The sequence below is a fragment of the Oncorhynchus masou genome, chromosome 24 (assembly GCF_036934945.1).
Source record: "Oncorhynchus masou masou isolate Uvic2021 chromosome 24, UVic_Omas_1.1, whole genome shotgun sequence".
Taxonomy (NCBI): Eukaryota; Metazoa; Chordata; class Actinopteri; order Salmoniformes; family Salmonidae; genus Oncorhynchus; species Oncorhynchus masou.
In genome coordinates, this window is record NC_088235.1 from 202662 (window position 1) to 230146 (window position 27485).

The 27485-nt window shown below is 44.0% G+C and overlaps 1 pseudogene; it reads right to left on the reverse strand.

The window, feature by feature from the left end:
- The window catches only part of LOC135513345 (alpha-actinin-2-like), an 81748-nt pseudogene that overhangs the window by 32421 nt on the left and 21842 nt on the right, over positions 1–27485 (reverse strand).

The following is a 27485-nucleotide window of genomic DNA, read 5'->3' on the forward strand; positions in this document are numbered from 1 at the left end:
AGAGAGAGGTGAATATATACAGGAGACTGGAGAGAGAGAGGTGAATATATACAGAGACTGGAGAGAGAGAGGTGAATATATACAGGAGACTGGAGAGAGAGAGAGGTGAATATATACAGGAGACTGGAGAGAATATATACAGAGACTGGAGAGAGAGAGGTGAATATATACAGGAGACTGGAGAGAGAATATATACTGGAGACTGGAGAGAGAGAGAGTGAATATATACAGGAGACTGGAGAGAATATATAGGAGACTGGAGAGAGAATAATATACAGGAGACTGGAGAGAGAGAGAGTGAATATATACAGGAGACTGGAGAGAGAGAGGTGAATATATACAGGAGACTGGAGAGAGAGAGGTGAATATATACAGGAGACTGGAGAGAGAGACTGAGAGAGTGAATATATACAGGAGACTGGAGAGAGAGAGTGAATATATACAGGAGACTGGAGAGAGAGAGGTGAATATATACTGGAGACTGGAGAGAGAGGAGACTGGGAGAATATATACAGGAGACTGGAGAGAGAGAATATATACTGGAGACTGGAGAGAGGTGAATATATACAGGAGACTGGAGAGAGAGAGGTGAATATATACAGGAGACTGGAGAGAGAGAGGTGAATATATACAGGAGACTGGAGAGAGAGAGGTGAATATATACAGGAGACTGGAGAGAGAGAGTGAATATATACAGGAGACTGGAGAGAGAGAGGTGAATATATACTGGAGACTGGAGAGAGAGAGGTGAATATATACTGGAGACTGAGAGAGGTGAATATATACAGGAGACTGGAGAGAGAGAGGTGAATATATACAGGAGACTGGAGAGAGAGAGACTGGAGAGAGGTGAATATATACAGGAGACTGGAGAGAGAGAGGTGAATATATACAGGAGACTGGAGAGAGAGAGGTGAATATATACAGGAGACTGGAGAGAGAGAGGTGAATATATACAGGAGACTGGAGAGAGAGAGGTGAATATATACAGGAGACTGGAGAGAGAGAGAGGTGAATATATACAGGAGACTGGAGAGAGAGAGAGAGAGAGGTGAATATATACAGGAGACTGGAGAGAGAGAGGTGAATATATACAGGAGACTGGAGAGAGAGAGGTGAATATATACAGGAGACTGGAGAGAGAGAGGTGAATATATACTGGAGACTGGAGAGAGAGAGGTGAATATATACAGGAGACTGGAGAGAGAGAGAGGTGAATATATACAGGAGACTGGAGAGAGAGAGGTGAATATATACAGGAGACTGGAGAGAGAGAGGTGAATATATACAGGAGACTGGAGAGAGAGAGGTGAATATATACAGGAGACTGGAGAGAGAGAGAATATATACAGGAGACTGAATATATATACTGGAGACTGGAGAGAGAGAGGAGAGAGTGAATATATACAGGAGACTGGAGAGAGAGAGGTGAATATATACAGGAGACTGGAGAGAATATATACAGGAGACTGGAGAATGAATATACAGGAGACTGGAGAGAGAGGTGAATATATACTGGAGACTGGAGAGAGAGAGGTGAATATATACAGGAGACTGGAGGAGACTGGAGAGAGAGAGAGTGAATATATACAGGAGACTGGAGAGAGAGAGGTGAATATATACAGGAGACTGGAGAGAGAGAATATATACAGGAGACTGAATATATACAGGAGACTGGAGAGAGAGAGGTGAATATATACAGGAGACTGGAGAGAGAGAGAGTGAATGAATATATACAGGAGACTGGAGAGAGAGAGGGTGAATATATACAGGAGACTGGAGAGAGAGAGAGGTGAATATATACAGGAGACTGGAGAGAGAGAGGTGAATATATACAGGAGACTGGAGAGAGAGAGAATATATACAGGAGACTGGAATATGAATATATACAGGAGACTGGAGAGAGAGAGAGAGAGGTGAATATATACAGGAGACTGGAGAGAGAGAGGTGAATATATACAGGAGACTGGAGAGAGAGAGGTGAATATATACAGGAGACTGGAGAGAGAGAGAGGTGAATATATACAGGAGACTGGAGAGAGAGAGGTGAATATATACAGGAGACTGGAGAGAGAGAGGGTGAATATATACAGGAGACTGGAGAGAGAGAGGTGAATATATACAGGAGACTGGAGAGAGAGAGGTGAATATATACTGGAGACTGGAGAGAGAGAGGTGAATATATACAGGAGACTGGAGAGAGAGAGGTGAATATATACAGGAGACTGGAGAGAGAGAGTGAATATATACAGGAGACTGGAGAGAGAGAGAGGAGAGAGTGAATATATACTGGAGACTGGAGAGAGAGAGGTGAATATATACAGGAGACTGGAGAGAGAGAGGTGAATATATACAGGAGACTGGAGAGAGAGAGGTGAATATATACAGGAGACTGGAGAGAATATATACAGGAGACTGGAGAGAGAGGTGAATATATACAGGAGACTGGAGAGAGAGTGAATATATACAGGAGACTGGAGAGAGAGAGAGGTGAATATATACAGGAGACTGGAGAGAGAGAGGTGAATATACAGGAGACTGGAGAGAGAGAGGTGAATATATACAGGAGACTGGAGAGAGAGAGGTGAATATATACAGGAGACTGGAGAGAGAGAGGTGAATATATACAGGAGACTGGAGAGAGAGAGAGAGGTGAATATATACTGGAGACTGGAGAGAGAGAGGTGAATATATACTGGAGACTGGAGAGAGAGAGGTGAATATATACAGGAGACTGGAGAGAGAGGAGACTGTGAATATATACTGGAGACTGGAGAGAGAGAGAGGACTGAATATATACAGGAGACTGGAGAGAGAGAGAGTGAATATATACAGGAGACTGGAGAGAGAGAGAGAGGTGAATATATACAGGAGACTGGAGAGAGAGAGAGTGAATATATACAGGAGACTGGAGAGAGAGAGAGGTGAATATATACAGGAGACTGGAGAGAGAGAGGTGAATATATACAGGAGACTGGAGAGAGAGGTGAATATATACAGGAGACTGGAGAGAGAGAGGTGAATATATACTGGAGACTGGAGAGAGAGGTGAATATATACAGGAGACTGGAGAGAGAGAGAGGTGAATATATACAGGAGACTGGAGAGAGAGAATATATACAGGAGACTGGAGAATATATACTGGAGACTGGAGAGAGAGAGGAGACTGGAGAGAGAGAGGTGAATATATACAGGAGACTGGAGAGAGAGAGAGGAGACTGGAGAGAGAGGTGAATATATACAGGAGACTGGAGAGAGAGAGAGAGAATATATACAGGAGACTGGAGAGAGAGGTGAATATATACTGGAGACTGGAGAGAGAGAGGTGAATATATACAGGAGACTGGAGAGAGAGAGAGGTGAATATATACAGGAGACTGGAGAGAGAGAGAGTGAATATATACAGGAGACTGGAGAGAGAGAGGTGAATATATACAGGAGACTGGAGAGAGAGAGGTGAATATATACTGGAGACTGGAGAGAGAGAGAGGTGAATATATACTGGAGACTGGAGAGAGAATATATACTGGAGACTGGAGAGAGAGAGGTGAATATATACAGGAGACTGGAGAGAGAGAGGTGAATATATACTGGAGACTGGAGAGAGAGAGAGGTGAATATATACAGGAGACTGGAGAGAGAGAGGTGAATATATACAGGAGACTGGAGAGAGAGAGGTGAATATATACAGGAGACTGGAGAGAGAGAGGTGAATATATACAGGAGACTGGAGAGAGAGAGGTGAATATATACAGGAGACTGGAGAGAGAGAGAGTGAATATATACAGGAGACTGGAGAGAGAGACAATATATACAGGAGACTGGAGAGAGAGAGGTGAATATATACAGACTGGAGACTGGAGAGAGAGAGGTGAATATATACAGGAGACTGGAGAGAGAGAGTGAATATATACAGGAGACTGGAGAGAGAGAGTGAATATATACTGGAGACTGGAGAGAGAGAGTGAATATATACTGGAGACTGGAGAGAGAGAGGTGAATATATACAGGAGACTGGAGAGAGAGAGGTGAATATATACAGGAGACTGGAGAGAGAGAGGTGAATATATACTGGAGACTGGAGAGAGAGAGGTGAATATATACAGGAGACTGGAGAGAGAGAATATATACAGGAGACTGGAGAGAGAGAGGTGAATATATACAGGAGACTGGATAGAGAGAGGTGAATATATACAGGAGACTGGAGAGAGAGAGAGGTGAATATATACAGGAGACTGGAGAGAGAGAGGTGAATATATACTGGAGACTGGAGAGAGAGAGTGAATATATACAGGAGACTGGAGAGAGAGTGAATATATACAGGAGACTGGAGAGAGAGAGAGGTGAATATATACAGGAGACTGGAGAGAGAGAGGGAGAGAGAGTGAATATATACTGGAGACTGGAGAGAGAGAGGTGAATATATACAGGAGACTGGAGAGAGAGAGAGGTGAATATATACAGGAGACTGGAGAGAGGTGAATATATACAGGAGACTGGAGAGAGAGAGAGAGGTGAATATATACTGGAGACTGGAGAGAGAGAGGTGAATATATACAGGAGACTGGAGAGAGAGTGAATATATACAGGAGACTGGAGAGAGAGAGGTGAATATATACAGGAGACTGGAGAGAGAGAGGTGAATATATACAGGAGACTGGAGAGAGAGAGGTGAATATATACTGGAGACTGGAGAGAGAGAGTGAATATATACAGGAGACTGGAGAGAGAATATATACTGAGGACTGGAGACTGAGAGAGAGTGAATATATACAGGAGACTGGAGAGAGAGAGGTGAATATATACTGGAGACTGGAGAGAGAGAGGTGAATATATACTGGAGACTGGAGAGAGAGAGGTGAATATATACTGGAGGAGACTGGAGGAGGAGAGAGAGAGTGAATATATACAGGAGACTGGAGAGAGAGAGGTGAATATATACTGGAGACTGGAGAGAGAGAGGTGAATATATACTGGAGACTGGAGAGAGAGAGGTGAATATATACAGGAGACTGGAGAGAGAGGTGAATATATACAGGAGACTGGAGAGAGAGAGGTGAATATATACAGGAGACTGGAGAGAGAGGTGAATATATACAGGAGACTGGAGAGAGAGAGGTGAATATATACAGGAGACTGGAGAGAGAGAGGTGAATATATACAGGAGACTGGAGAGAGAGGTGAATATATACTGGAGACTGGAGAGAGAGAGTGAATATATACAGGAGACTGTGAATATATACTGGAGACTGGAGAGAGAGAGAGGGTGAATATATACTGGAGACTGGAGAGAGAGGTGAATATATACAGGAGACTGGAGAGAGAGAGAGTGAATATATACAGGAGACTGGAGAGAGAGAGTGAATATATACTGGAGACTGGAGAGAGAGAGTGAATATATACTGGAGACTGGAGAGAGAGAGGTGAATATATACAGGAGACTGGAGAGAGAGAGGTGAATATATACAGGAGACTGGAGAGAGAGAGGTGAATATATACAGGAGACTGGAGAGAGAGAGGTGAATATATACAGGAGACTGGAGAGAGAGAGGTGAATATATACAGGAGACTGGAGAGAGAGAGGTGAATATATACAGGAGACTGGAGAGAGAGAGGTGAATATATACAGGAGACTGGAGAGAGAGGAGAGGTGAATATATACTGGAGACTGGAGAGAGAGAGGTGAATATATACAGGAGACTGGAGAGAGAGAGGTGAATATATACAGGAGACTGGAGAGAGAGGTGAATATATACTGGAGACTGGAGAGAGAGAGGTGAATATATACAGGAGACTGGAGAGGAGAGAGAGGTGAATATATACTGGAGACTGGAGAGAGAGAGGTGAATATATACTGGAGACTGGAGAGAGAGAGTGAATATATACAGGAGACTGGAGAGAGAGAATATATACAGGAGACTGGAGAATAATATACAGGAGACTGGAGAGAGAGAGGTGAATATATACTGGAGACTGGAGAGAGAGAGAGTGAATATATACAGGAGACTGGAGAGAGAGAGGTGAATATATACAGGAGACTGGAGAGGAGACTGGAGAGAGAGGTGAATATATACAGGAGACTGGAGAGAGAGAGGTGAATATATACTGGAGACTGGAGAGAGAGAGTGAATATATACAGGAGACTGGAGAGAGAGAGGTGAATATATACTGGAGACTGGAGAGAGAGAGGTGAATATATACAGGAGACTGGAGAGAGAGAGGTGAATATATACAGGAGACTGGAGAGAGAGAGAGGAGACTGAGATGAATATATACAGGAGACTGGAGAGAGAGAGAGTGAATATATACAGGAGACTGGAGAGAGAGGTGAATATATACTGGAGACTGGAGAGAGAGAGGTGAATATATACAGGAGACTGGAGAGAGAGAGTGAATATATACAGGAGACTGGAGAGAGAGGTGAATATATACTGGAGACTGGAGAGAGAGAGAGGTGAATATATACAGGAGACTGGAGAGAGAGAGAGTGAATATATACAGGAGACTGGAGAGAGAGAGACTGGAGAGAGAGAGGTGAATATATACAGGAGACTGGAGAGAGAGGTGAATATATACAGGAGACTGGAGAGAGAGAGGTGAATATATACAGGAGACTGGAGAGAGAGAGTGAATATATACTGGAGACTGGAGAGAGAGAGGTGAATATATACAGGAGACTGGAGAGAGAGAGTGAATATATACAGGAGACTGGAGAGAGAGAGAGAGACTGGAGAGAGAGAGTGAATATATACAGGAGACTGGAGAGAGAGGTGAATATATACAGGAGACTGGAGAGAGAATATATACAGAGAGGTGAATATATACAGGAGACTGGAGAGAGAGGTGAATATATACAGGAGACTGGAGACTGAGAGAGAGAGGTGAATATATACAGGAGACTGGAGAGAGAGAGGTGAATATATACTGGAGACTGGAGAGAGACTGAATATATACAGGAGACTGGAGAGAGAGAGAGGTGAATATATACAGGAGACTGGAGAGAGAGAGAGAGACTGAGAGTGAATATATACAGGAGACTGGAGAGAGAGAGTGAATATATACAGGAGACTGGAGAGAGAGAGGTGAATATATACAGGAGACTGGAGAGAGAGAGGTGAATATATACAGGAGACTGGAGAGAGAGAGGTGAATATATACAGGAGACTGGAGAGAGAGAGGTGAATATATACTGGAGACTGGAGAGAGAGAGGTGAATATATACAGGAGACTGGAGAGAGAGAGGTGAATATATACAGGAGACTGGAGGAGAGAGGTGAATATATACAGGAGACTGGAGAGAGAGGGGTGAATATATACAGGAGACTGGAGAGAGAGAGGTGAATATATACAGGAGACTGGAGAGAGAGAGGTGAATATATACAGGAGACTGGAGAGAGAGAGGTGAATATATACAGGAGACTGGAGAGAGAGAGAGAGAGAGAGGTGAATATATACAGGAGACTGGAGAGAGAGAGAGAGTGAATATATACAGGAGACTGGAGAGAGAGAGGTGAATATATACAGGAGACTGGAGAGAGAGAGGTGAATATATACAGACTGGAGGAGACTGGAGAGAGAGAGGTGAATATATACTGGAGACTGGAGAGAGAGAGAGTGAATATATACAGGAGACTGGAGAGAGAGAGGTGAATATATACAGGAGACTGGAGAGAGAGAGTGAATATATACAGGAGACTGGAGAGAGAGAGTGAATATATACAGGAGACTGGAGAGAGAGAGGTGAATATATACAGGAGACTGGAGAGAGAGAGAGAGTGAATATATACAGGAGACTGGAGAGAGAGGTGAATATATACTGGAGACTGGAGAGAGAGAGGTGAATATATACAGGAGACTGGAGAGAGAGAGTGAATATATACAGGAGACTGGAGAGAGAGAGGTGAATATATACAGGAGACTGGAGAGAGAGAGGTGAATATATACAGGAGACTGGAGAGAGAGAGGTGAATATATACAGGAGACTGGAGACTGGAGAGAGAGAGAATATATACTGGAGACTGGAGAGAGAGAGAGTGAATATATACGGGAGACTGGAGAGAGAGAGGTGAATATATACAGGAGACTGGAGAGAGAGAGAGTGAATATATACAGGAGACTGGAGAGAGAGAGAGAGAGAGGTGAATATATACAGGAGACTGGAGAGAGAGAGAGGTGAATATATACAGGAGACTGGAGAGAGAGAGGTGAATATATACAGGAGACTGGAGAGAGAGAGGTGAATATATACTGGAGACTGGAGAGAGAGAGTGAATATATACAGGAGACTGGAGAGAGAGAGGTGAATATATACTGGAGACTGGAGAGAGAGAGGTGAATATATACAGGAGACTGGAGAGAGAGAGAGTGAATATATACAGGAGACTGGAGAGAGAGAGGTGAATATATACAGGAGACTGGAGAGAGAGAGGTGAATATATACAGGAGACTGGAGAGAGAGAGAGTGAATATATACAGGAGACTGGAGAGAGAGAGGTGAATATATACAGGAGACTGGAGAGAGAGAGGTGAATATATACTGGAGACTGGAGAGAGAGAGGTGAATATATACTGGAGACTGGAGAGAGAGAGAGGTGAATATATACAGGAGACTGGAGAGAGAGAGGTGAATATATACAGGAGACTGGAGAGAGAGAGGTGAATATATACAGGAGACTGGAGAGAGAGAGGTGAATATATACAGGAGACTGGAGAGAGAGAGAGAGGTGAATATATACAGGAGACTGGAGAGAGAGGTGAATATATACAGGAGACTGGAGAGAGAGAGAGTGAATATATAGAGGAGACTGGAGAGAGAGAGAGAGGTGAATATATACAGGAGACTGGAGAGAGAGAGAGAGACTGGAGAGAGAGAGGTGAATATATACTGGAGACTGGAGAGAGAGAGGTGAATATATACAGGAGACTGGAGAGAGAGAGAGGTGAATATATACAGGAGACTGGAGAGAGAGAGGTGAATATATACAGGAGACTGGAGAGAGAGAGAGGTGAATATATACAGGAGACTGGAGAGAGAGAGAGAGGTGAATATATACAGGAGACTGGAGAGAGAGAGAGAGAGGTGAATATATACTGGGGCCACCCATATGTAAAAGTAGTGGCCCCAGCCGACTTGTAAGTCGCTTTGGACAAAAGCGTCTGCTAAATGGGATATATTATTATTATTATATATACTGGAGACTGGAGAGAGAGAGGTGAATATATACAGGAGACTGGAGAGAGAGAGGTGAATATATACAGGAGACTGGAGAGAGAGAGGTGAATATATACAGGAGACTGGAGAGAGAGAGTGAATATATACTGGAGACTGGAGAGAGAGAGAGAGGTGAATATATACAGGAGACTGGAGAGAGAGAGAGGTGAATATATACAGGAGACTGGAGAGAGAGAGGTGAATATATACAGGAGACTGGAGAGAGAGAGGTGAATATATACTGGAGACTGGAGAGAGAGAGGTGAATATATACTGGAGACTGGAGAGAGAGAGGTGAATATATACAGGAGACTGGAGAGAGAGAGAGGTGAATATATACAGGAGACTGGAGAGAGAGAGGTGAATCATACCATCATTTAGTTCTATCTGCCAACTACACACACACACACACACACACACACACACACACACACACACACACACACACACACACACACACACACACACACACACTCGCAGGCAGGACAATCAGCGCAGTTGCAGAGGGAAACTGGCAGGTGCTGTTCAGGGTCATTCAAACCCACATTTAGAACACTGGGCTGTCCTCAACTCAGGGACACATGGACCTGTGGGCTGGTTGGTGCTGCTTCTAACTTTACACCAGTTTACATCAGGGACAAATAGACCTGTTGGCTGGGTGGTGCTGCTTCTAACTTTACACCAGTTTACATCAGGGACAAATAGACCTGTGGGCTGGGTGGTGCTGCTTCTAACTTTACACCAGTTTACATCAGGGACAAATAGACCTGTTGGCTGGGTGGTGCTGCTTCTAACTTTACACCAGTTTACATCAGGGCCACATGGACCTGTGGGCTGGGTGGTGCTGCTTCTAACTTTACACCAGTTTACATCAGGGACAAATAGACCTGTGGGCTGGGTGGTGCTGCTTCTAACTTTACACCAGTTTACATCAGGGACAAATAGACCTGTGGGCTGGTTGGTGCTGCTTCTAACTTTACACCAGTTTACATCAGGGACAAATAGACCTGTTGGCTGGGTGGTGCTGCTTCTAACTTTACACCAGTTTACATCAGGGACAAATAGACCTGTTGGCTGGGTGGTGCTGCTTCTAACTTTACACCAGTTTACATCAGGGACAAATAGACCTGTGGGCTGGGTGGTGCTGCTTCTAACTTTACACCAGTTTACATCAGGGACAAATAGACCTGTGGGCTGGGTGGTGCTGCTTCAAACTTTACACCAGTTTACATCAGGGACAAATAGACCTGTGGGCTGGGTGGTGCTGCTTCTAACTTTACACCAGTTTACATCAGGGACAAATAGACCTGTGGGCTGGGTGGTGCTGCTTCTAACTTTACACCAGTTTACATCAGGGACAAATAGACCTGTGGGCTGGGTGGTGCTGCTTCTAACTTTACACCAGTTTACATCAGGGACAAATAGACCTGTGGGCTGGGTGGTGCAGCTTCTAACTTTACACCAGTTTACATCAGGGACAAATAGACCTGTGGGCTGGGTGGTGCTGCTTCTAACTTTACACCAGTTTACATCAGGGACAAATAGACCTGTGGGCTGGGTGGTGCTGCTTCTAACTTTACACCAGTTTACATCAGGGACAAATAGACCTGTTGGCTGGGTGGTGCTGCTTCTAACTTTACACCAGTTTACATTAGGGACAAATAGACCTGTTGGCTGGGTGGTGCTGCTTCTAACTTTACACCAGTTTACATCAGGGACAAATAGACCCGTGGGCTGGTTGGTGCTGCTTCTAACTTTACACCAGTTTACATCAGGGACAAATAGACCTGTGGGCTGGGTGGTGCTGCTTCTAACTTTACACCAGTTTACATCAGGGACAAATAGACCTGTTGGCTGGGTGGTGCTGCTTCTAACTTTACACCAGTTTACATCAGGGACAAATAGACCTGTTGGCTGGGTGGTGCTGCTTCTAACTTTACACCAGTTTACATCAGGGACAAATAGACCTGTTGGCTGGGTGGTGCTGCTTCTAACTTTATCAATCTACAGAACATTAGAACCTACATCAATCTACATAACATTAGTACCTACATCAATCTACATAACATTAGCACCTACATCAATCAACATAACATTAGAACCTACATCAATCTACATAACATTAGAACCTACAGTACCTACATCAATCTACATAACATTAGAACCTACAGTACCTACATCAATCTACATAACATTAGAACCTACATCAATCTACATAACATTAGAACCAACATCAATCTCCATAACATTAGAACCTACATCAATCTACATAACATTAGAACCTACAGTACCTACATCAATCTACATAACATTAGTACCTGTCAATCTACATAACATTAGTACCTACATCAATCTACATAACATTAGAACCTACATCAATCTACATAACATTAGAACCTACATCAATCTACATAACATTATAACCTACATCAATCTACATAACATTAGAACCTACAGTACCTACATCAATCTACATAACATTAGAACCTACAGTACCTACATCAATCTACATAACATTAGAACCTACATCAATCTACATAACATTAGAACCAACATCAATCTCCATAACATTAGAAACTACATCAATCTACATAACATTAGAACCTACAGTACCTACATCAATCTACATAACATTAGTACCTACATCAATCTACATAACATTAGAACCTACATCAATCTACATAACATTAGAACCTATATCAATCTCCATAACATTAGAACCTACATCAATCTACATAACATTAGAACCTACAGTACCTACATCAATCTACATAACAATAGAACCTACATCAATCTACATAACATTAGAACCTACAGTACCTACATCAATCTACATAACAATAGAACCTACATCAATCTACATAACATTAGTACCTGTCAATCTACATAACATTAGTACCTACATCAATCTACATAACATTAGAACCTACATCAATCTACATAACATTAGTACCTACATCAATCTACATATCATTAGTACCTACATCAATCTACATAATATTAGAACCTACATCAATCTACATAACATTAGAACCTACATCAATCTACATAACATTAGAACCTACAGTACCTACATCAATCTACATAACATTAGTACCTATAGCAATCTACATAACATTATAACCTACATCAATCTACATAACATTAGAACCTACAGAACCTACATCAATCTACATAACATTAGAACCTACGTCAATCTACATAACATTAGAACCTACATCAATCTACATAACATTAGAACCTACATCAATCTACATAACATTAGAACCTACATCAATCTACATAACATTAGAACCTACAGTACCTACATCAATCTACATAACATTAGTACCTACAGAACCTACATCAATCTACATAACATTAGAACCTACATCAATCTACATAACATTAGAACCTACATCAATCTACATAACATTAGTACCTACATCAATCTACATAACATTAGAACCTACATCGATCTACATAACATTAGAACCTACATCAATCTACATAACATTAGAACCTACAGAACCTACATCAATCTACATAACATTAGAACCTACATCAATCTACATAACATTAGTACCTACGTCAATCTACATAACATTAGAACCTACATCAATCTACATAACATTAGTACCTATATCAATCTACATAACATTAGAATCTACATCAATCTACATAACATTAGAACCTACATCAATCTACATAACATTAGTACCTATATCAATCTACATAACATTAGAATCTACATCAATCTACATAACATTAGAACCTACATCAATCTACATAATATTAGAACCTACAGAACCTACATCAATATACATACCATTAGAACCTACATCAATCTACATAACATTAGAACCTACATCAATCTACATAACATTAGTACCTATATCAATCTACATAACATTAGAACCTACATCAATCTACATAACATTAGAACCTACATCAATCTACATAACATTAGTACCTATATCAATCTACATAACATTAGAACCTACATCAATCTACATAACATTAGAACCTACATCAATCTACATAATATTAGAACCTACAGAACCTACATCAATCTACATACCATTAGAACCTACATCAATCTACATAACATTAGAACCTACATCAATCTACATAACATTAGAACCTACATCAATCTCCATAACATTAGAACCTACATCAATCTACATAACATTAGAACCTACAGTACCTACATCAATCTACATAACATTAGTACCTACATCAATCTACATAACATTAGAACCTACATCAATCTACATAACATTAGTACCTACATCAATCTACATAACATTAGAACCTACAGAACCTACATCAATCTACATAACATTAGAATCTACATCAATCTACATAACATTAGTACCTATATCAATCTACATAACATTAGAACCTACATCAATCTACATAATATTAGAACCTACAGAACCTACATCAATATACATACCATTAGAACCTACATCAATCTACATAACATTAGAACCTACATCAATCTACATAACATTAGTACCTATATCAATCTACATAACATTAGAACCTACATCAATCTACATAACATTAGAACCTACAGAACCTACATCAATATACATACCATTAGAACCTACAGAACCTACATCAATCTACATAACATTAGTACCTATATCAATCTACATAACATTAGTACCTACATCAATCTACATAACATTAGAACCTACGCTCTCAATCCCCCCCCTCTCCCTCCCTCCCTCCCTCCCTCCTTACTTTAATTCCTGTGCGATGGCAGCGATCTGTTCCACTCTGTCCTGGTGAGCGGCCAGGTTGCTCTCAATCCCCCTCCCTCCCTCCCTCCCTCCCTCCCTCCCTCCCTCCCTCCCTCCCTCCCTCCCTCCCTCCTTACTTTAATTCCTGTGCGATGGCAGCGATCTGTTCCACTCTGTCCTGGTGAGCGGCCAGGTCGCTCTCAAAGGCCTCGTGTTTCCTGAGCAGAGCTCTCACCTCCGTCAGAGAGCAGGACTCGTAGTCCTTCTGAGACAGCACACTGTCCTTACCTAGACACACACACACACACACACACACACACACACACACACACACACACACACACACACACACACAACCATCAACAAAATCAAGGTTCGCTATTAGGAATTGATCAATTCTATTGTGATAGATAATCGATGTGCATTTCTATAGGCAGATCAGATCAGTTCAGATCAGATCAGATCAATTCAGATCAGATCAATTCAGATCAAATCAGTTCAGATCAATTCAGATCAGTTTATTTTATTTTTCTTATTCAGGAAATTGTCTCCCATGTTGAGCCCAGGACATCTCAGGTTGGTACTGCTGGTACGGTATATTGTACTGACTGAATAGAGAAGTGGATCTCAAAACTATTCTCTGTGACCCTCAGCCGACCCCCAACCAACCCCCAGCCTACCCCCAACCAACCCCCAGCCGACCCCCAGCCGACCCCCAACCGATCCCAGCCGACCCCCAGCTGACCCCCAACCGAACCCGAGCCGTTCCAATATATTTCACTATTCCACAACTAGCTCACCTGATTCAACTGGTCAACTAAGATAGGTCAGGACTACTACTAAATAGTGAAAGGTCTGGGGGGGTTCCCCGAGGAGAGGTTAGAGAATCCCTGGAACAGAGAGAGAACAGCCTCACCTACAGACCAGTCCTGGTGGGTAGTAACCTCCATCTGGACTCACCTACAGTCCAGCCCTGGTGGGTAGTAACCTCCATCTGGACTCACCTACAGACCAGCCCTGGACTCACCTACAGACCAGCCCTGGACTCACCTACAGACCAGCCCTGGACTCACCTACAGACCAGCCCTGGACTCACCTACAGACCAGCCCTGGACTCACCTACAGACCAGTCCTGGACTCACCTACAGACCAGTCCTGGACTCACCTACAGACCAGCCCTGGACTCACCTACAGACCAGCCCTGGTGGGTAGTAACCTTCATCTGGACTCACCTACAGACCAGTCCTGGACTCACCTACAGACCAGCCCTGGACTCACCTACAGACCAGCCCTGGACTCACCTACAGACCAGTCCTGGTGGGTAGTAACCTTCATCTGGACTCACCTACAGACCAGCCCTGGACTCACCTACAGACCAGTCCTGGACTCACCTACAGACCAGCCCTGGTGGGTAGTAACCTTCATCTGGACTCACCTACAGACCAGCCCTGGACTCACCTACAGACCAGTCCTGGACTCACCTACAGACCAGTCCTGGACTCACCTACAGACCAGTCCTGGACTCACCTACAGACCAGTCCTGGACTCACCTACAGACCAGCCCTGGACTCACCTACAGACCAGTCCTGGACTCACCTACAGACCAGTCCTGGACTCACCTACAGACCAGCCCTGGACTCACCTACAGACCAGCCCTGGACTCACCTACAGACCAGCCCTGGACTCACCTACAGACCAGCCCTGGACTCACCTACAGACCAGTCCTGGACTCACCTACAGACCAGTCCTGGACTCACCTACAGACCAGCCCTGGACTCACCTACAGACCAGCCCTGGTGGGTAGTAACCTTCATCTGGACTCACCTAAAGACCAGCCCTGGACTCACCTACAGACCAGCCCTGGACTCACCTACAGACCAGCCCTGGACTCACCTACAGACCAGCCCTGGACTCACCTACAGACCAGGCCTGGACTCACCTACAGACCAGCCCTGGACTCACCTACAGACCAGCCCTGGACTCACCTACAGACCAGTCCTGGACTCACCTACAGACCAGTCCTGGACTCACCTACAGACCAGCCCTGGACTCACCTACAGACCAGCCCTGGTGGGTAGTAACCTTCATCTGGACTCACCTACAGACCAGCCCTGGACTCACCTACAGACCAGCCCTGGACTCACCTACAGACCAGCCCTGGACTCACCTACAGACCAGCCCTGGACTCACCTACAGACCAGCCCTGGTGGGTAGTAACCTTCATCTGGACTCACCTACAGACCAGCCCTGGACTCACCTACAGACCAGCCCTGGACTCACCTACAGACCAGCCCTGGTGGGAAGTAGCCTTCATCTGGACTCACCTACAGACCAGCCCTGGACTCACCTACAGACCAGTCCTGGACTCACCTACAGACCAGTCCTGGACTCACCTACAGACCAGTCCTGGACTCACCTACAGACCAGTCCTGGACTCACCTACAGACCAGCCCTGGACTCACCTACAGACCAGCCCTGGTGGGTAGTAACCTTCATCTGGACTCACCTAAAGACCAGCCCTGGACTCACCTACAGACCAGCCCTGGACTCATCTACAGACCAGCCCTGGACTCACCTACAGACCAGCCCTGGACTCACCTACAGACCAGCCCTGGACTCACCTACAGACCAGCCCTGGACTCACCTACAGACCAGCCCTGGACTCACCTACAGACCAGTCCTGGACTCACCTGCAGACCAGTCCTGGACTCACCTACAGACCAGTCCTGGACTCATCTACAGACCAGTCCTGGTGGGTAGTAACCTCCATCTGGACTCACCTACAGACCAGTCCTGGTGGGAAGTAGCCTTCATCTGAAACTTCTCAGCCAGGTGGTTGAGACGCTCCAGCCTCCTGATCTCACTCAGCAGCCACTCCTCATAGCCCTTCTCTGCCTGCTCCAGGCCCGTCCACGCACTGGTGATGTCCTACACACACACACACACACACACACACACACACACACACACACACACACACACACACACACACACACACACACACACACACAGACAGGCAGACAGACAGGATTCAGTTTAACAGTACAGTAAGCCCCTCCTCCCAGCCCTCCTCTGCTCCAGGCCCGTTCATGGTGGTGTCCTGGGAGACACCGAGGTTGGAAGATACAGTACAGTAAGCCCCTCCTCCTAGCCCTCCTCTGCTCCAGGCCCGTTCATGGTGGTGTCCTGGGAGACACCGAGGTTTGAAGATACAGTACAGTAAGCCCCTCCTCCTAGCCCTCCTCTGCTCCAGGCCCGTTAGATACAGTGGCTTTACCTCCCCGGGGGAGATTACATTGTGAAAACTGTAGGGTTAAAATGAGTCTCCGAATACCATCCTTCCAAAGGGTCATTGATAACTCAGCTAATAATCAAGGTTAGGGTCAATTACATACATGAATATGAAATTAATGAAATCAATAAGATCTCTAAAAGCCTAATTATGATCAGGGGATGTGTTGCCCGGTCCTTCCTCTCGTTCTCCTCTCCTCACCAAGACCATACGTCCCTCAGAGGGCAGGAAGGTCTCTGTGTGTGTGTGTGTGTGTGTGTGTGTGTGTGTGTGTGTGTGTGTGTGTGTGTGTGTGTGTGTGTGTCTGTGTGTGTGTGTGTGCGTGCGTGCGTGTGTGACTCACTGAGACCATGCGTCCCTCAGAGGGCAGGAAGGTCTCTGTGTGTGTGTGTGTGTGTGTGTGTGTCTGTGTGTGTGCGTGCGTGCGTGTGTGACTCACTGAGACCATGCGTCCCTCAGAGGGCATGAAGGTCTCTGTGTGTGTGTGTGTGTGTGTGTGTGTGTGTGTGTGTGTGTGTGTGTGTGTGTGTGTGTGTGTGTGTGTGTGTGTGTGTGTGTGTGTGTGTGTGTGTGTGTGTGTGAGTCTGTGTGTGTGTGTGTGTGTGTGTGTGCGTGCGTGCGTGTGTGACTCACTGAGACCATGCGTCCCTCAGAGGGCAGGAAGGTCTCTGTGTGTGTGTGTGTGTGTGTGTGTGTGTGTGTGTGTGTGTGTGTGTGTGTGTGTGTGTGTGCGAGCGTGTGTGACTCACTGAGACCATGCGTCCCTCAGAGGGCAGGAAGGTCTCTGTGTGTGTGTGTGTGTGTGTGTGTGTGTGTGTGTGTGCGTGCTTGCGTGTGTGTGTGCGTGCGTGCGTGACTCACTGAGACCATGCGTCCCTCAGAGGGCATGAAGGCAGGCCTGTTGGAGATCCTCAGCTTGGTCTGCAGGGTGTTGAAGTTGATCTCCAGCTGACACTTCTCCTGCACCTTGGGGGGTTTGTGTTGTCTACGGTAGTCTCTGAAGTCCTCCAGTTTACCACGCATGGCAGCCATGGTCGTCTCCGGGGACTTGTTCTCCAGCCAGGGGGTCATACGACGGATCCACTCCAACAGCTGTGGGAACACACACGTTCAGTAACGCCATGACATGTTATCATTGCATGGGTTATATGGAGGGTAACAGCATGGAGGGTAACAGTATGGAGGGTAACAGTATGGAGGGTAACAGCATGGAGGGTAACAGTATGGAGGGTAACAGCATGGAGGGTAACAGCATGGAGGGTAACAGTATGGAGGGTAACAGCATGGAGGGTAACAGCATGGAGGGTAACAGTATGGAGGGTAACAGTATGGAGGGAAACAGCATGGAGGGTAACAGTATGGAGGGTAACAGCATGGAGGTTACCAGTATGGAGGGTAACAGTATGGAGGGTAACAGCATGGAGGGTAACAGTATGGAGGGTAACAGTATGGAGGGTAACAGCATGGAGGGTAACAGTATGGAGGGTAACAGCATGGAGGGTAACAGTATGGAGGGTAACAGTATGGAGGGTAACAGTATGGAGGGTAACAGTATGGAGGGTAACAGCATGGAGGGTAACAGTATGGAGGGTAACAGTATGGAGGGTAACAGTATGGAGGGTAACAGCATGGAGGGTAACAGCATGGAGGGTAACAGTATGGAGGGTAACAGTATGGAGGGTAACAGTATGGAGGGTAACAGCATGGAGGGTAATAGCATGGAGGGTATTAGTATAGATAACAGTATGGAGGGTATTAGTATAGATAACAGTATGGAGGGTAACAGTATGGAGGGTATTGTATGGAGGATAGCAGCATGGAGGATAACAGCATGGAGGGTAACAGTATGGAGGGTAACAGTATGGAGGGTAACAGTATGGAGGGTAACATCAAGGAGGGTAACAGTATGGAGGGTAACAGTATGGACGGTATTAGTATAGATAACAGCATGGAGGGTAACAGTATGGGGGGGTAACATCAAGGAGGGTAACAGTATGGAGGGTATTAGTATAGATAACAGCATGGAGGGTAACAGTATGGAGGGCAACATCAAGGAGGGTAACAGTATGGAGGGTAACAGTATGGACGGTATTAGTATAGATAACAGCATGGAGGGTAACAGTATGGAGGGTAACATCAAGGAGGGTAACATTATGGAGGGTAACAGTATAGAGGGTAACATCAAGGAGGGTAACAGTATGGAGGGTAACAGTATGGAGGGTAACAGTATAGATAACAGTATGGAGGGTAACAGTATGGAGGGTAACATTATGGAGGGTAACCGTATAGAGGGTAACATCAAGGAGGGTAACAGTATGGAGGGTAACAGTATAGATAACAGTATGGAGGGTAACATTATGGAGGGTAACAGTATGGAGAGTAACATCAAGGAGGGTAACAGTATGGAGGGTAACAGTATGGAGAGTAACATCAAGGAGGGTAACAGTATGGAGGGTAACAGTATGGAGAGTAACATCAAGGAGGGTAACAGTATGGAGGGTAACAGTATGGAGGGTAACAGTATGGAGGGTAACAGTATGGAGGGTAACAGTATAGATAACAGTATGGAGGGTAACAGTATGGAGGGTAACAGCATGGAGGGTAACAGTATGGAGGGTAACAGTATGGAGGGTAACAGTATGGAGGGTAACAGTATAGGTAACAGTATGGAGGGTAACAGTATGGAGGGTAACAGCATGGAGGATAACAGTATGGAGGGTAACAGTATGGAGGGTAACAGTATGGAGGGTATTAGTATAGATAACAGTATGGAGGGTAACAGTATGGAGGGTAACAGTATGGAGGGTATTAGTATAGATAACAGTATGGAGGGTAACAGTATGGAGGATAACAGTATGGAGGGTAACAGTATGGAGGGTAACAGTATGGAGGGTATTAGTATAGATAACAGTATGGAGGGTAACAGCATGGAGGGTAACAGCATGGAGGGTAACAGTATATATGGTAACACTATGGAGGGTAACAGTATGGAGGGTAACAGTACGGAGAGTAACAATATGGAGGGTAACAGAGGTTCTATGTTTAGTAGACATCAGAGGTAACTACAGTAGTCAAAATTCAAAGATTTGGATGGTTCATGTATAGATCCAGATTGTTTGATATTGATCAGTCATGATTGATATTGATAAGTCATATGATTGATATTGATAAGTCATGATTGATATTGATAAGTCATGATTGATATTGATAAGTCATGATTGATATTGATAAGTCATGATTGATATTGATAAGTCATGATTGATATTGATAAGTCATATGATTGATATTGATAAGTCATGATTGATATTGATCAGTCATGATTGATATTGATAAGTCATGATTGATATTGATAAGTCATGATTGATATTGATAAGTCATGATTGATATTGATAAGTCATGATTGATATTGATCAGTCATGATTGATATTGATCAGTCATGATTGATATTGATAAGTCATATGATTGATATTGATAAGTCATGATTGATATTGATAAGTCATGATTGATATTGATAAGTCATGATTGATATTGATCAGTCATGATTGATATTGATAAGTCATGATTGATATTGATCAGTCATGATTGATATTGATAAGTCATGATTGATATTGATAAGTCATGATTGATATTGATCAGTCATGATTGATATTGATAAGTCATGATTGATATTGATAAGTCATGATTGATATTGATAAGTCATGATTGATATTGATCAGTCATGATTGATATTGATCAGTCATGATTGATATTGATAAGTCATGTGATTGATATTGATAAGTCATGATTGATATTGATAAGTCATGATTGATATTGATAAGTCATGATTGATATTGATAAGTCATGGTTGAGAGACAGGAAGTAGCTAAGGAACCAGTCACATCGTGTTATTTTGTCTCCTAAAATGCGGTGTCCCAGTGTGTGTGAGGGGTGATTACCTGACTGGCCAGTTTCTCATATTCCTCCATGAGGCTCTCATTCTCCTGGTTGACACCCAGAACTGTACAGATACGATTAGCTGCTGTCTCCGCCTGTAGAGGCACACAGCAACGGGTCACATTACAGTCCCATCATTTGGCTAATTATATGGAAACCATCTGGACGGTGTGTGATGCTAATGTGATCTAGCACCCTAAAACAACGTGATGACAGCTAAGGTTTAAAATCCTAGTATTAATTGGTTATATTGTTTGGATAAAAAATATTTTAATGTTTCAGACAGGAACAAAAAGGGATCCATGTTAAAATATCCAATAGTAATTCATTATGTGAGAACCTCGTTACAATAATCACTCTGCAGTCCAAAACCACACACACATACACTCAAATGGTCTCTCTACCTGCTCTGCTCCAGCAAAAGCATGGTAGAAACAGGAGACATAGGTCATGATAGCTCTCTCGTCGGGCTTAGGGGTGTTGATGATGTCTGGAGCGGGGGGGGGGGAGAAAAGAACAGAAAAGGAAGCTCTGAGATGGAAAGGAAGCTCTGAGATGGAAAGGAAGCTCTGAGATGACTATCACACTGACGTTTACAGGTCAAGAGTATCAAATCAAACTGAGGACTGGTCAGGTTCAGTGGGTAAGAGAGAGAGACAGAGAGAGAGACAGAGAGAGAGAGAGAGAGAGACAGAGAGAGAGACAGAGAGAGAGAGAGACAGAGGGACAGAGAGAGACAGAGAGAGAGAGAGAGAGAGAGAGAGAGACAGAGAGAGAGAGAGAGAGAGAGACAGAGAGAGAGAGAGAGAGAGTGAGAGAGAGACAGAGAGAGTAAACTGACGGACAACAAGAGGTACTGTAGATTCTCCAAAAGAGATACTGTAGATTCTCCAAAAGAGGTACTGTAGATTCTCCAAAAGAGGTACTGTAGATTCTCCAAAAGAGGTACTGTAGATTCTCCAAGAGGTACTGTAGATTCTCCAAAAGAGGTACTGTAGATTCTCCAAAAGAGATACTGTAGATTCTCCAAAAGAGGTACTGTAGATTCTCCAAAAGAGGTACTGTAGATTCTCCAAAAGAGGTACTGTAGATTCTCCAAAAGAGATACTGTAGATTCTCCAAAAGAGGTACTGTAGATTCTCCAAAAGAGGTACTGTAGATTCTCCAAAAGAGGTACTGTAGATTCTCCAAAAGAGATACTGTAGATTCTCCAAGAGGTACTGTAGATTCTCCAAGAGGTACTGTAGATTCTCCAAAAGACATATTGTAGATTCTCCAAGAGGTACTGTAGATTCTCCAAAAGAGGTACTGTAGATTCTCCAAGAGGTACTGTAGATTCTCCAAGAGGTACTGTAGATTCTCCAAAAGACATATTGTAGATTCTCCAAGAGGTACTGTAGATTCTCCAAACGAGGTACTGTAGATTCTCCAAAAGAGGTACTGTAGATTCTCCAAGAGGTACTGTAGATTCTCCAAAAGACATACTGTAGATTCTCCAAGAGGTACTGTAGATGCTCCAAAAGAGGTACTGTAGATTCTCCAAGAGGTACTGTAGATTCTCCAAAAGACGTACTGTAGATTCTCCAAAAGAGATATAGTATAATGAGTATAATTCTTTATTTTTTAAAAAGAAGAAAAAAAGCTGGAGAAATTTGAGGAAAATATCAGTAAATAATGCTGTCACCTTCAGAGCCAAAGGTATGATAGAAACAGGATATACAGGCAATAATGGCCCTGTCATCAGGTCTGTTAAATACACTACATGACCAAAGGCACGTGGACACCTGCTCCTCCAACATCTCATTCTAAAACCATGGGCATTAATATGGAGTTGGTCCCCCCCTTTGCTGCTATAACAGCCTCCACTCTTCTGGGAAGGCTTTCCACTAGATGTTGGAACATTGCTGCTATAACAGCCTCCACTCTTCTGGGAAGGCTTTCCACTAGATGTTGGAAAATTGCTGCTATAACAGCCTCCACTCTTCTGGGAAGGCTTTCCACTAGATGTTGGAACATTGCTGCTATAACAGCCTCCACTCTTCTGGGAAGACTTTCCACTAGATGTTGGAACATTGCTGCTATAACAGCCTCCACTCTTCTGGGAAGGCTTTCCACTAGATGTTGGAACATTGCTGCTATAACAGCCTCCACTCTTCTGGGAAGGCTTTCCACTAGATGTTGGAACATTGCTGCTATAACAGCCTCCACTCTTCTGGGAAGGCTTTCCACTAGATGTTGGAACATTGCTGCTATAACAGCCTCCACTCTTCTGGGAAGGCTTTCCACTAGATGTTGGAACATTGCTGCTTTCACAGCCTCCACTCTTCTGGGAAGGCTTTCCACTAGATGTTGGAACATTGCTGCTATAACAGCCTCCACTCTTCTGGGAAGGCATTCCACTAGATGTTGGAACATTGCTGCTATAACAGCCTCCACTCTTCTGGGAAGGCTTTCAATTAGATGTTGGAACATTGCTGCTATAACAGCCTCCACTCTTCTGGGAAGGCTTTCCACTTGATGTTGGAACATTGCTGCTATAACAGTCTCCACTCTTCTGGGAAGGCTTTCCACTAGATGTTGGAACATTGCTGCTATAACAGTCTCCACTCTTCTGGGAAGGCTTTCCACTAGATGTTGGAACATTGCTGCTATAACAGTCTCCACTCTTCTGGGAAGGCTTTCCACTAGATGTTGGAACATTGCTGCTATAACAGCCTCCACTCTTCTGGGAAGACTTTCCACTAGATGTTGGAACATTGCTGCTATAACAGCCTCCACTCTTCTGGGAAGGCTTTCCACTAGATGTTGGAACATTGCTGCTATAACAGCCTCCACTCTTCTGGGAAAGATGTCCACTAGATGTTGGAACATTGCTGCTATAACAGCCTCCACTCTTCTGGGAAGGCTTTCCACTAGATGTTGGAACGTTGCTGCTATAACAGCCTCCACTCTTCTGGGAAGGCTTTCCACTAGATGTTGGAACATTGCTGCAGGGAATTGCTTCTATTCAGCCACAAGAACATTATTGAGGTCGGGCACTGATGTTGGACGATTAGGCCTGGATCACAGTCGGCGTTCCAATTAATCCCAAAGGTGTTCGATGGGGTTGAGGTCAGGTCTCTGTGGAGGCCAGTCAAGTTCTTTCACACCGATCTCGACAAACCATTTTGGTATGGATCTCGCTTTGTGCACAGGGGCATTGTCATGCTGAAACAGGAAATGGCCTTCCCCAAACTGTTGCCACACATTTGGAAGCACGGAATTGTCTAGAATGTCATTGTATGCTGTCACGTTAAGATTTCCCTTCACTGGAACTAAGGGACCCGAACCATGAAAAACAGCCCCAGACCATTATTCCTCCTCCACCAAACTTTACAGTTGGCACTATGCATTCTCCCGGCATCCGCCAAACCCAGATTAGTCCGTCGACATATTAGACTGCACATTCCTCACTCGCTAGATTATTAAAGGACAAGTTGGGCTATTAAAGGGGAATTACACAAGAACATCTCAATTTCATAGTTTTCTTCCAGACCTCAATGTTTTTTATTCAGATGTGATTTAAACATTGACTCAGAACATCCAATTTCGTTGTTTCTCTGAGAATAATTGTAATTTTGAGAGTGAAAGACAACAATAATCTAAAACCAGGAAAAATTTACCCAGGAAAAAACACAATTTGGGAAAATATAAAACCTAATTTTGGGTGGAAAAACAATCACAGATTTTATAGGGCCAAAATCACAGATTTTATAGGTCCAAAATCACAGATTTTATAGGTCCAAAATCACAGATTTTATAGGGCCAAAATCACAGATTTTATAGGGCCAAAATCACAGATTTTATAGGTCCAAAATCACAGATTTTATATTTTATAGGGCCAAAATCACAGATTTTATAGGGCCTCCTTTAGAGATTAACCATTATTTTAGCAGGTATATTGACAGAAAACATATCGCACTACTTTCACTTGCTCACTAAGGACTTGGGGAAGTTTCCTGGTGGAAAAAAATAGTAGCTTGCGAAATGTTTGATTTAAAAAAAAAAAGTAGCTCTCATACTAAAAAAGTTTGGAGACCCCTGATCTAAAATATTTACCTTCAGCGTCCAACATCTTGGGGATGTCCAGGTATTTCTCTGCCACATCAAAGGCCAGGTTCAGATTACCCAGAGGGTCATCCTGGAGAGAGGAGATAGTAGAAGACATCATAACGAGACACGTCAACACACCGTTTCACTAACATCCACACTGTCTTCCACTCATCATCAATCATACTATTACCGTGTAACACAATACAGGCTAGTACATGTAAACAGTCTCAACATTCAACATGGCAACTCCAGGGGACATACAATTCATGAGTAGACCTTCGGCCTTGGTCCTTGACAAGGCTAGTCCTACCTTAAAGTACCAGGTGGTACGAACCAGGTGTTCTAATATCCCCACATGGTACCAACCAGGTGTTCTAATATCCCCAGATGGTACCAACCAGGTGTTCTAATATCCCCACATGGTACCAACCAGGTGTTCTAATATCCCAGATGGTACCAACCAGGTGTTCTAATATCCCAGATGGTACCAACCAGGTGTTCTAATATCCCAGATGGTACCAACCAGGTGTTCTAATATCCCCAGATGGTACCAACCAGGTGGTCTAATATCCCAGATGGTACCAACCAGGTGTTCTAATATCCCAGGTGGTACCAACCAGGTGTTCTAATATCCCCAGATGGTACCAACCAGGTGTTCTAATATCCCAGATGGTACCAACCAGGTGTTCTAATATCCCAGATGGTACCAACCAGGTGTTCTAATATCCCCACATGGTACCAACCAGGTGTTCTAATATCGCAGGTGGTACCAACCAGGTGTTCTAATATCCCAGATGGTACCAACCAGGTGTTCTAATATCCCCACATGGTACCAACCAGGTGTTCTAATATCCCAGATGGTACCAACCAGGTGTTCTAATATCCCAGATGGTACCAACCAGGTGTTCTAATATCCCCACATGGTACCAACCAGGTGTTCTAATATCCCCACATGGTACCAACCAGGTGTTCTAATATCCCCAGATGGTACCAACCAGGTGTTCTAATATCCCAGGTGGTACCAACCAGGTGTTCTAATATCCCAGGTGGTACCAACCAGGTGTTCTAATATCCCAGGTGGTACCAACCAGGTGTTCTAATATCCCAGGTGGTACCAACCAGGTGTTCTAATATCCCCAGATGGTACCAACCAGGTGTTCTAATATCCCAGATGGTACCAACCAGGTGTTCTAATATCCCCACATGGTACCAACCAGGTGTTCTAATATCCCCACATGGTACCAACCAGGTGTTCTAATATCCCAGGTGGTACCAACCAGGTGTTCTAATATCCCCACATGGTACCAACCAGGTGTTCTAATATCCCCACATGGTACCAACCAGGTGTTCTAATATCGCAGGTGGTACCAACCAGGTGTTCTAATATCCCAGATGGTACCAACCAGGTGTTCTAATATCCCAGGTGGTACCAACCAGGTGTTTTAATATCCCCACATGGTACCAACCAGGTGTTCTAATATCGCAGGTGGTACCAACCAGGTGTTCTAATATCCCAGATGGTACCAACCAGGTGTTCTAATATCCCACATGGTACCAACCAGGTGTTCTAATATCCCCACATGGTACCAACCAGGTGTTCTAATATCGCAGGTGGTACCAACCAGGTGTTCTAATATCCCAGATGGTACCAACCAGGTGTTCTAATATCCCCACATGGTACCAACCAGGTGTTCTAATATCCCAGATGGTACCAACCAGGTGTTCTAATATCCCAGATGGTACCAACCAGGTGTTCTAATATCCCAGATGGTACCAACCAGGTGTTCTAATATCCCAGATGGTACCAACCAGGTGTTCTAATATCCCAGATGGTACCAACCAGGTGTTCTAATATCCCCACATGCTACCAACCAGGTGTTCTAATATCGCAGGTGGTACCAACCAGGTGTTCTAATATCCCAGATGGTACCAACCAGGTGTTCTAATATCCCCACATGGTACCAACCAGGTGTTCTAATATCCCAGATGGTACCAACCAGGTGTTCTAATATCCCACATGGTACCAACCAGGTGTTCTAATATCCCCACATGGTACCAACCAGGTGTTCTAATATCGCAGGTGGTACCAACCAGGTGTTCTAATATCCCAGATGGTACCAACCAGGTGTTCTAATATCCCCACATGGTACCAACCAGGTGTTCTAATATCCCAGATGGTACCAACCAGGTGTTCTAATATCCCAGATGGTACCAACCAGGTGTTCTA